At 39.7% G+C, this 11,642-nt stretch overlaps 1 protein-coding gene across 1 annotated transcript in view; it reads left to right on the top strand.

Moving 5' to 3' along the window:
• The first annotated feature begins 1,096 nt into the window (after positions 1 to 1,096).
• The window catches only part of LOC124165480 (peroxidase-like), a 101,792-nt gene continuing 91,246 nt past the window's right edge, over positions 1,097 to 11,642 (top strand). The window contains exon 1 of the mRNA XM_046542914.1: positions 1,097 to 1,333. The gene's annotated coding sequence lies outside the window, so the exon portion shown is untranslated. The remainder of the gene's footprint in view (positions 1,334 to 11,642) is intronic.

Below are 11,642 nucleotides of genomic sequence, written 5' to 3'. Positions count from 1 at the left end.
CGCGTAACTTGCTTGCCACTTAAACCGGCCCAGCACATAGACTTTCCACCGAATAGCGTGAACATAAATTTTTCATAAAAATAAAATTCTTCATTTCAGGACAGTTTAATATTCATCAAAAACCGCTACGGGCGTACAGACAGCGTTACCCAGATGTTAAGCGAATTAGGCTGGCAGCCTCTTGGTACTCGGAGGCTGCGCGCTAGGCTTGGATTGCTTGAACAATTGAGGATGGATATCTTTAAGAGCGACACAGAGAATATAATATTAGAGCCACACTATATTTCCATGTCCGATAGAAGCGATAAATTAAGAGAGATGTTTTGCCGAACGGATAGATATGGGAATTCGTTTTTCCCCCGAATCATAAAGGACTTCAATAAATGCTAGTCGTAATTTCGTATGAGAATTTTCTTTTTTGCGTAAACGGCTGATATCCTAACACCCCCTGCCACTCGCCTTTTAGGCGACTCGCATAATGATGTAGAACATGTCCGTGTACTGTGACAGCCTAGGTTAGCCGTATTTTAGCTGGGAGAAAGAGTACACATAAAAAACAAACAGAGAAACATATCTGAGAAGATCTCTGTACTCAGCGCTGCTCTGATCTCATAAAAAGGAGGAAAGGGCACTCTCTATCCAAGCCACCATATTATTTTCATTAACAGAAAAAGTACAACAAGACTGAGAGTTCTCCATTTACCCGAGAATGCCCGGCTTTATAGCTTTGCTAGGTCTCCGCATACTCGACAATTGCAATCGATAAATGCAGAATTTCTTCCGCACGCAACCAGATAATACGAAAAATTACATTATAGACATATAGAACGATTTTGCAGGGGGAAACACCAGGATTCCTTAGATGGCTTCGCCCGTCGATCGCGACAAAAATTAACAAAAAAGCGACCACCCTAATCCTCCCCTTACCTCTTCTTTGGCCTTCCCCCCCATCACAATGCGTACCTATAGAGTGCTTCCCTCTGCCTCCACCCCTCCTCCCCCACCCCCTTTTGATCCGACCCCTCCCTTCCGCTCCCGTGAACGAGCGAGCGAATTCCCTTTGCTTTCTCCTTCGGCCTCCTCGCCGTGTGCGCGAGATTATAAAAGGCGGGCGGACATCGGGCCGAGCTCACACTCGCCCGCCAACCCTATTCCCCCGACAACGATCCCCCTGGAGACGCACGCAAGAGGGGACGAGATAGAGGCGCCGCGCCGTATCCAAGTCAACGCTCGAAAAAGTGACAATCGGAGAGCGAGACCAGCAGAGAGGGTTTGTGAGTGGCCGAGGGAGGAGGAGAGCAGAAACCGCGGGCATAAAAGGGGAGGACGACCGGTACGTACCACCATCATTTGGAATGTGGATGAGGAAGACTCGAGGTATTCATTTTGTGACCAATTACGAGGTGAATTCCGACGCCTTTGAGCAGCAGTGTGGACGAGTGCTAAGAGTGATAGAGGGTGCTGCAGGACATTTCACCGGCAAATATAATAAAAAGCGATGATGAGATTGATGCAATCGTTTCATTCAATTTCAAGAAGAGACAAATTCGACCGTCACTTTGTGGAATTTTATGATGACTTAAATAAATATATTTGCACTTGTGGATTTTTACTTTGCCCAATCGCTTTTAGCTTGTCCGTGTCATTCACAAGCAAGGTCGTAGCTTACGGGGGGGGGGGGGGGGGGTCATAGGGGTGGTGTTCTAGGTGACAGATCCCTTCCCACTCCTCCGAAATGATCGGGAGGCACGGACTTTCGTATAGCTCCTCCAACGGAGCATACCCCCAAAATGCTCCACTTCTTAAGTTGAACTCCTCTCATGCTCGGATTTTTTAAGGACTACGCCCTTCTCCTCAAGGGACTAAGAAAAGACTCTTAACAAATAAATGCACTGCCACGGTTTGCGCATGATAAAAATATGCGTAAGGTCACCTACTTATTTGTTTCCACTACGCACACGAATTGAATTAATTACACGTTAAAACGTATTCATAAAAACTCTCACGGCCTTAGTGGCAGTGACATTTCGATAAATAGATCTATAGCAAAAGAGGAATTCATAGTTACATCTTGGGTGGGCGAATAAGGAGAGGGTGAGGGTAAAGCTGCATATTCATAGGTAGAAAATGGACAATAATAAGGCATATATGCTAATAAACTCTATTGCCTGGGTTCCTCCAATAATGATTCGTCTGAATTATATATTGACAACTTGCGATTAAATATTAGAACCGAGGGAGAGTAAATGGCACATTGTAAGGCGTAACTTGACGGAAGCTCATAGAGGTACACTGTCTTAGTGAACCGGTACTTATGCTTCAGTGATTCCAAGCGCATTTTTTTCAAAGTTAAACCGACTTAACCCACTTCATCAGGAGCAATAATGTAACCTCGTCAGGTACATAATCAGTCTGTAGCGGAAATCAGTAAGTGAAAGTACGTGTAGTCGCTTGTACTCTGGAATAAATTGGTAGAGCAGTAGTAGTAAATGAATAACGCTAATACAATAGTAGTGTAAGAGAGGAAGCTCGACTATACTACCGGACACAATACCGATCCCATCTTTCAAATTGAAAATTTACGAATATAATTAGTTTAGGGGCTGTGTATATTAGAGGTAGTACATATTCAAAGAGGTGGAACAGCGCAATGAAGCGAATTTGTTTTAAAATAGGATAATTAGACTTCAATTGGATTGAAAAAAACGAATTAGAGAATATTTCCATCGAATAGACAGGTAAAAATGCATTCCTTCATCTTCTTAAGAAATTATTTCACTGGCAAAACGAAGAGAATATCGAGGTATTTGTATTGTATTTGAGGATACTTTTCACTGTCATATGCTTGCAACTTCGCATTCTGATTTGCTGTTTCTCTATCCTATTCAGTGACTGTTTTATATTCAAATGCCATACTCCCGAGCACGGATTAATTGGATTGACGGAGGGTGTAGAATTTCAAGAGCTATCGCTCCAAACGCTCGACATTATGGAGCGTTTAGTTAGCTGAGAGTTTCCCGTGGTTTGAAAATGCAAGTTTGGTGATGGCAATAATGGCACGGGTTTCAGGTCGTGGAGCGAACCTCCACCGCGGAAATTAGCCAACCGCTGCCGAGTTAAATTGCTGAAATGCGTGGAGAAAGTGTACGACCGGATGGAAATTTGGGTGGGACTACGTGAGAGAGAGGGTGAGAGAATTTGCTCTAATTTATGACTCAGAGTGGGCCAAAAAAATTACTTTCGCTTTCATTTTCCACGACTTAAAAAAGGGATAAATCTTTGGAGAAAATATTTTTTCCAGAAAATCGCAAGTTCCGTTTGCACGATCAGCCGCATATGCATGAAATGAAGCGAGAAACAACGAAATCGGTTCCAAGGTGAATATCGATATTTGACAAAGATAAATTAAAACGCAAAAACGTCACCTAATCGTGTTCAATTTAGGGTAAAACTGTCCAAAATCTCATTATTTATACTTTCAGTCCAAGAAATTTTTCTGCCCTCTCAAAAACTTAGATGGACCCCTTACTTTCCGAATCAGCCTTTTTATTACCGTCAACTGTCATAGGATTTTACCTTTTTATACATAAAATCCAGGTTCTGAGTGTAGAGCGAGACCTCAGCGGGATTCGACATCACGACCCATGGTATAATAGATGACATATTAACCCACACCATCATCGAGTCGTGTAATAGCCACGCCTATCATAGAACCACCTTCTAATCGATAGATGTTTTGATTAATATTTTCAAACAGTTGCATGTTTCATAAGCACGACCAGCAGTACGGCCATAACACGAAGCGAGAACGTACTACCCACACCGCAAATTTAATAATCCAATTTCCGTGATTTGGTGACAAAAAACGAGGACACACCTCATGCTTTGTAATCGAAGTGTTAAAATTGCACTTTTGGAGATTTAGTTTAAATTCTCACAAGCAGCAAGAAACACGGATGGTTTTCTTGGGCGGCCTCCAAACGTTTGACGGATGAGTCAGTGGAAGATGGGTGAGCACTTAGCATGAATCTGAGGGTCGAGATAAGAGAGAGTGAAAGACGCTCTAAGTGCTAGGTAGGGATGCAACAGACCGACATCCTTCGCCGTGATTTATCTTAAATTCATCACAAAGAGTTCATGATCACAAACGTAACCTTGCGGCTGAATTGAAACACTGCCGTTTAGCGGTATTTCCAAAAACAAAACCTGCAAACAAAAAATTCCTGGTTTGTCACTTCATATCTAGAAATACCGCTGCAGACATCTTCATAATTTTAAATACTCTGCGATGTAATCTTACGCTGATCGAAGGAGTTCTGTTTTGACAGTTCAAGATAATTACGCTTTTTGACACCTAAACTAATTTAAATACGAAAATAGTACTTTAAGAAAAAACAACCCCAATGGCTTTGTTCACATTGGATACGTATCTGGAAAATAAAAACGTCATCTTCGGAGCCTCCGAGCTTTCCGAGGCAAGAATTAGAAATTGGTCAAAATAATCGAGTTGAATTAATGGATTTCAATAAAAACGGAGAACCAAACGATAAAATGCGCCAGAATCAGGGAAAGTATTTTTATATTTTATAACCACAATTCCGCTTCCGAATCGCTCTTTACCAGAGAAATCGTCGGCTATGTGATACGGAAGACTTTTTCTCGTCACTATGCAAGAAGTTTAGCAAGAGAGGAAAGATTCCGGATTGCGAGCGAAGCTTTAACAGACGTAAACGTCAAAAGTATGTTGATTTGATTAGTCATAGCCGAGTGAGATGCGCGGATGCGGCCGCTTTTAAAAGCCCGAGAACGACAATATTTCAGATTCTTGCCGGAAAGGCTATTGAAGAGACCGACCGAGAGAGGGCAGAACCAGCGCTCCCTTTCGAAAGTCCCTCGCGCAAGAATATGAACCATTTAATTAGTGCAATTGGTCGTTCGCAAGTCGAGGAATGTAAGGACGCCGGCCTCTCGCGGCCGCCTTGTGACACTCCCCAGGCCCTAAGCGTTAAGTCACCGTCCAAAGGCGAAAGGCGGAGATAATTGTTAATGCCCGCGAGGAGAGGTTTTTGCCGTGATGATTGCAGGCGGATGGAGGATTGACACTAGGGATTACCACACGAGATCTGAAAGGTGGTCGGTTTTTGGCCTTTCTACAAATAGGGAGTGACGGCGGATAAAAGAGAAGGTAAATCATCGAGGGGGATAGCATATCAGCCGGTCATAGTTATTCCGGTAATGGCATAAATTCATCAGCATCGCAAACTGTGAAGAATAGAACGAGCAAACAGTCAATTCCTCATCAATTAATATGGAAAAGCGCATCATTAATAGCATTCCTAAAAATTACCTCGGTGGAAATGGGGTAGATATTTACGATTTTGTTTTCCCTTAAGACAGTACAGTAGACTAATTTCGTTGTCATTCCTAATTTGCGGTTGTTCGAGCAACTCCATTTAACTAGAAAATTTAAAATACCTTTGTGAGCTATAAAATTTATGAGAAAAATTTACAACAACAAGATTTTTCAAGATCTCCTGGAATAGTAAATGATTTCTCACAGTGATTTTTCGTGAGCTAGCATACTGCATGAAAGTACACAATAACGTTCCTGAAACATTTAAAGGTGGAGTGAAGTAAAAATAAAGTCCTTTTTTTCTTTCTTAGAGACATGGAAACCTAATGATCTAGACATTACAGGATTTTTGACAAAGAAAAGAACCATGAGAGCTCAAGGGGAGCTCTTCGAGGATACAACCACCGGGGCCGGAACCCAAGGCCGAGCCTTATTCGCCCGATCACCCGGGGAGGGGCTGGATGGGAAATAAAAAAGGATAGAGGCGCCGTCGCGATCGGAGCCCGCCGACGCCTCCAGGGAAAGGAAAGGAATGGAAGGGAGGGGAATAGGGATAAAACACCCCAGCGCTATAGAAGCGAAGGGGGCCCTACCTAGCGAAACCAAGCATACGCAATTTCTCCACCACCATCCCGGGGAGATTTTTCTATGAGGAAGAAAAATCCCAATGAGAGGGACAGTGGGAAAGGATTTTTGACAGTAGAAATAATTGTAATTAATTTTTATTTGATTAAAATACTAAACACTACGCAATTTTCAGGACAAATTTTCCACATGATGACACGCCATTACTTAATACGATAATTAAATATTTCTTTACGCATAAAACTATAGACAGTATCCATTACCCGTCTAAAATTATTTATTTATAGATACCTAATTTATTCCGTTAACATTGATTAAATAAATACTGAGTAAAGAAATTTTCAGACTTGTCTTATCCAAAAGGTTACGTCACAGGCCAAGGGCGAAAGGAAATGCTAATGCCTGCGAGAGGGTTTTTCCAGCGATGATTTCAAGAGGATAATGGGTAAACACAAAAAAATCGAGATCTACAAAGAGACAAAGAGTCTTCAAAAGCGGTTGGTTGCATAGACTTCCAAAGAGGGAATGAGAATGAGTAACGACGGAAAGAAATTAATGTCATGAGGGTAGTATGAAAGCTATTACTAGTTTTTATCAAGACCCTGAAAGGAAGTTTTTCCTCCAAAATTAACGGATAATTAAATCGAGAATACTCATTCACTTGGTGCGATTCTTCAAGGCGTATGAGAGCATTTCACAGGGGAAACTAACGATACCCTTTGTATTGGGGAGACAAAGTAGCACATTTTACCCTTAACTGGCAAATACCAAAATACATTTTCAAATGCCTTCATTCAACCCGCAAATTTGTAGCAATATACATCTCTCGAGTTTACAGATTTGATTTCGCAGATAAAATCCAAAGTGGCGATTACTATAAAAGTACTTTTTGTCACGATTTTAAGCAAGTGAAAAAAATTAGATAGGAAAAATCAGGCCTCATGTTTTCATACAGCGCTATCAGTTTCATGCATATTCGAAGAGAAATGGGTAACGAAATACTTCTCAAGATTATTAATAATAAACATTTTGTAACTTCAACAAGATATTTCAAAAAGTCCCACTGGTTCTGGCTGTTACACCATTATCAAGAACAATAAATATCTGGTAATGATGTAACAGCTCAAACCGGTCGGACTTTTAAAAAATATCTTGTGGAAGTAACAAAGTGCCTGTTATTAATAATATGGAGTCCTTCTACATTGTACAATCTTCAAGTTCCGATTTAACTTCCCGAGGTACCAATTTATAATTTTTCTCGGATTTTGCCAACCACAGGGCACGCACTACACGCATCAAATCGTAAGAGTAATTTTCCAGTAGTGAAAAGAGAAAAATGTGGCTAGGGCGCGAATGAATTAAAGTCTGAATGCCTGTATTTTATAAAAATATAGTGCATTACGAAGCATGTTGCTGATAGACTTAGACCCAACGTAATTCATTTTAAGAGAAGAGAATCAACAGAGAAAAATACGTCGTCTCTTACGTAGCACAAGCGGATCGTGAATTACACTGCATATCATAAAAAATTCTGATTAATACCTATCACAAAAAAATATTCCAAAAAGAAACCAAAGTATTCCTCATGTAGAAAATAATATTTTGCTCTCGAAAGCTGGGGATCTCTGTACTTGGAGGGGTCCCGGATAAATGATGATACATAAATTTAGAATCTTTTCGATAAGTGACAGGTTTAAAAAATTGTCAAAACTTTTGTTGCAAATAGAAAAGGAAGAAATTAGGCAACGCCTGCAAACGAAGTTTCCCCAATAAAAAACAATATTATTTCACATAAAACTTATGAAACCTTAGAGTAATTAGAAAACTATAGACCTATGGCACGATAATTTTGAATGATTCAAAACAAAAACTGATAACACATTGCTGATATTTTACTTCCCGATTTCATTCCATTTCGGCCTAAAACTAAGTTATCACCTGAAACTAGCTGAATTTTTCGAAATCCCTGATTCAAAACTCATTTTTCGATACAGATTTCACTATAATCTCAAAAGAAAAATACTAAATTCCTTTTCTAGTAATAAAAAAATATTTTTCGCTCCATTTACTGTTTTCGAACATTATGGTGCAGCTTGAAAATTAATTAATTCCAAGACCAACCTAAATGGCTTGCTTTAGCTCAGTTTAATTGCCATCTCCTCCGTGAGGGAATCGATGAAAATAGAGGCCAGAAAATTGAAACGAGATATGTTTTGCTTTACTCGAAGCAGCGATTGGAAGAGCTATCACCGAACTTGACTGGGAATTGAAGAATGGGAAAAATACTGGTTCTATTTTGCTCTATGGCTTAAAAACGTTACAAGATGGATTATCTGTCACACGACGCCGTAAAATTCCAGTCAACAGCAATATGAACGGCCAGCTAAAATTCTTAGCTAATGGATTGTATGAGGGTCACCACTTTCGTACCAATATATACTTCCCACCATTAAAATGCGATTCCGGTTGCAACACTGCCAACTATACCCATTTATACATCCAAGATAAATGATAGAAGTATAAGACCGCACGAATGAATATATCAAAGAACGATCAGCCTCACGAAGGCAGGGCTGCTATGCTAGCGAGCGCTAAAAAAAGATCCTCGCAGCCGTGCAACATTTTGAGTACAGATTGAAACTCAACTGTAGAATTATCGCGTAACTGCGATTACGCAATTACTTTCGTTTATGCTTCAACGTCTTTCAATGCCGCCTTCGTTGAAAAGCGTATTCGTCCCATTCCCGCCTTATGCAATGAATTCGCAGTCTACATCTACATACTTTCCTAGAAGAAGCCTAAAAGTCCAATGGTGTTACGGAGCCATCATTTATCTTTTTACTGACTAAAATATAGCTACAAATATACACAAATAGGATGTATAGGATGAGGAATACACTACGATTGGTAGGGGTAGACTACGGTCCTGTTTTATAACTCAAAGAAAAAGTTTTTTTGAGGCTTTTTGGTTTTTGTTGGCAATGTATATTAAAAATTTACGGAAATATCGAGAGTTGAGCATACCATTTCTTTCTATTACGCTTTAACATCTTTCGATTCCACCTTCTTTGAAAACCGTTTTCGTCCCATCCAGCCTCTCGTCATATACTCGGCATGCATATAGGATCTGGCACAGAAGTTTTTAATTAACGAACTAAATTAAGCACAAAAAGGGGATCAATTAGACAAAAAATTACTGAAAAGAGAGTGTTACACAACTTTTACACAAATTAGGTTGAGAACTACGGGTGCAAATGACCCTGGTGTCGACCCACCCCTACAAACGCGAGAACTACGGGAGTATCAGAAGTTACATGTTAGGCTTTGATCGCTTGAGCAAGCGAGAGCAGATAAATTTCAGAATTACATCAGGGGCATTATCTTAGCATCGCACCGTTGTTACAGGTACGATAGAAACGATAAAATAAGAGGATTTTGTCGCAAGGGTAAGTAAGGAATTCGTTTTTCTCTTGCAAATTAAAGGGTTTACCTACATGTAAAATTTATATTTTATCGTACGTCAAATTTTACGTACATTTATTTTACGATTTCCATTTTCCTTGTGCTTAATTTAGTTCGTGAATTAAATAATTCAGCACTAGATCCCATATGCCTGCCGGTTATATCACGTACAGCTACGTTTCTAGTAGCTACATGTATCAGGCAGATTATCTTACTTATTTTTTCCTATCTACAATCGTGGCTGTTCCTTCAAACAGCGCTCAAGGATACCACCAATTATACCTATTGGATGAGAAAAATGTAGAAATTTTGTGTTATTAAATATTACAACACCTTAGAGGAAATGTCCCAAATGCAATAAATGCATACAGAGGCTTTGGGTGCAAGAAAAACTCGCACAGCCTTTCTAGAGCATGAAGTTAAAATCTCAATGATGCACTCCGTAAAAACCTTATAAGTGCGGGTATGCTCAATTTTCTTTACCTCTAGTTATCCTCCGAAGATTTTCTACAATTCGTATACACATGGTCACCAAAAGCTAAAAGACCTTAAAAACTATGAGCCCTTGGCATATAAAAATGAGTGCAAATGACGTTAAAAAAAAGGGCCGTTTGGAGTATTATTTTGCTACTATACGATGCATTCCAGAAGAATTTTTATTTTCCATTTTTCCTCAACTCACCCATAGACATGAAACAAGGAATAATGTATTCTGTAAATTTGATTAGAGTGGCATAATGCATGAAAACAACACCGATAGCCAAATCAAACTTCCACCTCAAGATGCGTCAAATTTATTTCATCATAATCATCACGCAGGAACATTTTTAATTCAAGCTAAATTCAAACTCAATCTAAGGTCAGAAAGACATTTATCCCTGGGTTTAACTGAAATCATGAAATATCTACGGTTACTTCCACGATGCATGTGATATATCGACTGTTAGGCATAACAGGTGAAGACGAAGAGTATATAGCATTGCTGGATAAGTACATTTTTTCAACTCAGTCCACTTCCTCACATTCCACTATACTTTAGGGCCCACTGTTTGCATTAAATTTACTCCGTGAACCTGAAGCTTAATCCTTGTCAACGTCACGCAAAAGTTCAATAAATCTTCTGTAACCGCAGTAGATAAAAATGTAGTTATGATGTAATGCTCGTGATTAAAAAAATCTGCCTCTTTAAAAAATGCACGGCGCTTGCGACATATCTAATCGAGGAGAAAATTTAACGGGAAATTTCTTACGATTCATGGGCGTGTAAAATGACCCCGGTAAAAAGAAAAATCCTCGGAACTTAAAAAAATCAAGGTTGAGAATTTATTTCGCTGCAAGTCCGAAAGCTTCTCTATCCGTTCATGACAAAACAAATTCATTGTTAGTTCCCATGCGGCAGACAAATCAATCAGATATCTAAATAAGACTGACACATCAGATTGTTATTATGTGATGGATAATATGACTACGTTACGTAAAGATTCTGTTAATAGCACCTACGACTTTTTTGAAAAAAATAACGTTACATAGATATCCAAGTTATTAAAAATATTGTTATTGCAAACAGTATCCAAAGGTAGCATATGTTCTGTATTGAATTGAAGAGCACAAAGGTTTTGTTTGTATGTATGGGGATTGCCAAAAACCATAATCAGCACACCCACTATCAACTCATTAGATATTGTGAAGATATCTAAAAGATGTTGTAATATGGAACTCCATGCCCACGGTTGGATATCGCTGCAACGTTGCTCGGTGGATCATTTGGATAATCGACATATATCCGTTCAAACGATAATTGGATAAACATGGATATTGCACGGTCATATGCTAACGCCCACTATATCGTCTGGATTGTTGGGGTATTGATTGCTACTTGGATCATTGCTCGTAGAAGTGATGCCAAGTGAAAGTACCAGTTCCACTAGGTGTGATTCAGACAGGTACTGCACCCGTTTTATTTCTTGCAAGTCATTCCCCTGCTCTTTTACAGCCACGCGACCGTTCACTGCTATCCACTAGCCGCTGTTAATGATCCAACTGGTCACCGTTTAAGGGCGCATAAGGGAAAATAATACTCAGGAAAAAATTGGAAAGGAAAGAAAGAAAAAAGAAAGCATTTGGAGACTTGAACGGCTGTCGGGAGATACACCCATATCTTCGGAGAGATCATTCGGTCGAGCCAACAATGAAACCACCAAAAGATACTGACTCCGAAAGGAAACATTCCTTTTCTCTTGCA

This window comes from Ischnura elegans, chromosome 1 (assembly GCF_921293095.1).
Source record: "Ischnura elegans chromosome 1, ioIscEleg1.1, whole genome shotgun sequence".
Classification (NCBI taxonomy): domain Eukaryota; kingdom Metazoa; phylum Arthropoda; class Insecta; order Odonata; family Coenagrionidae; genus Ischnura; species Ischnura elegans.
The sequence above is the reverse complement of the archived record's forward strand: the minus strand, read 5'-3'. Positions and strand labels throughout refer to the sequence as shown.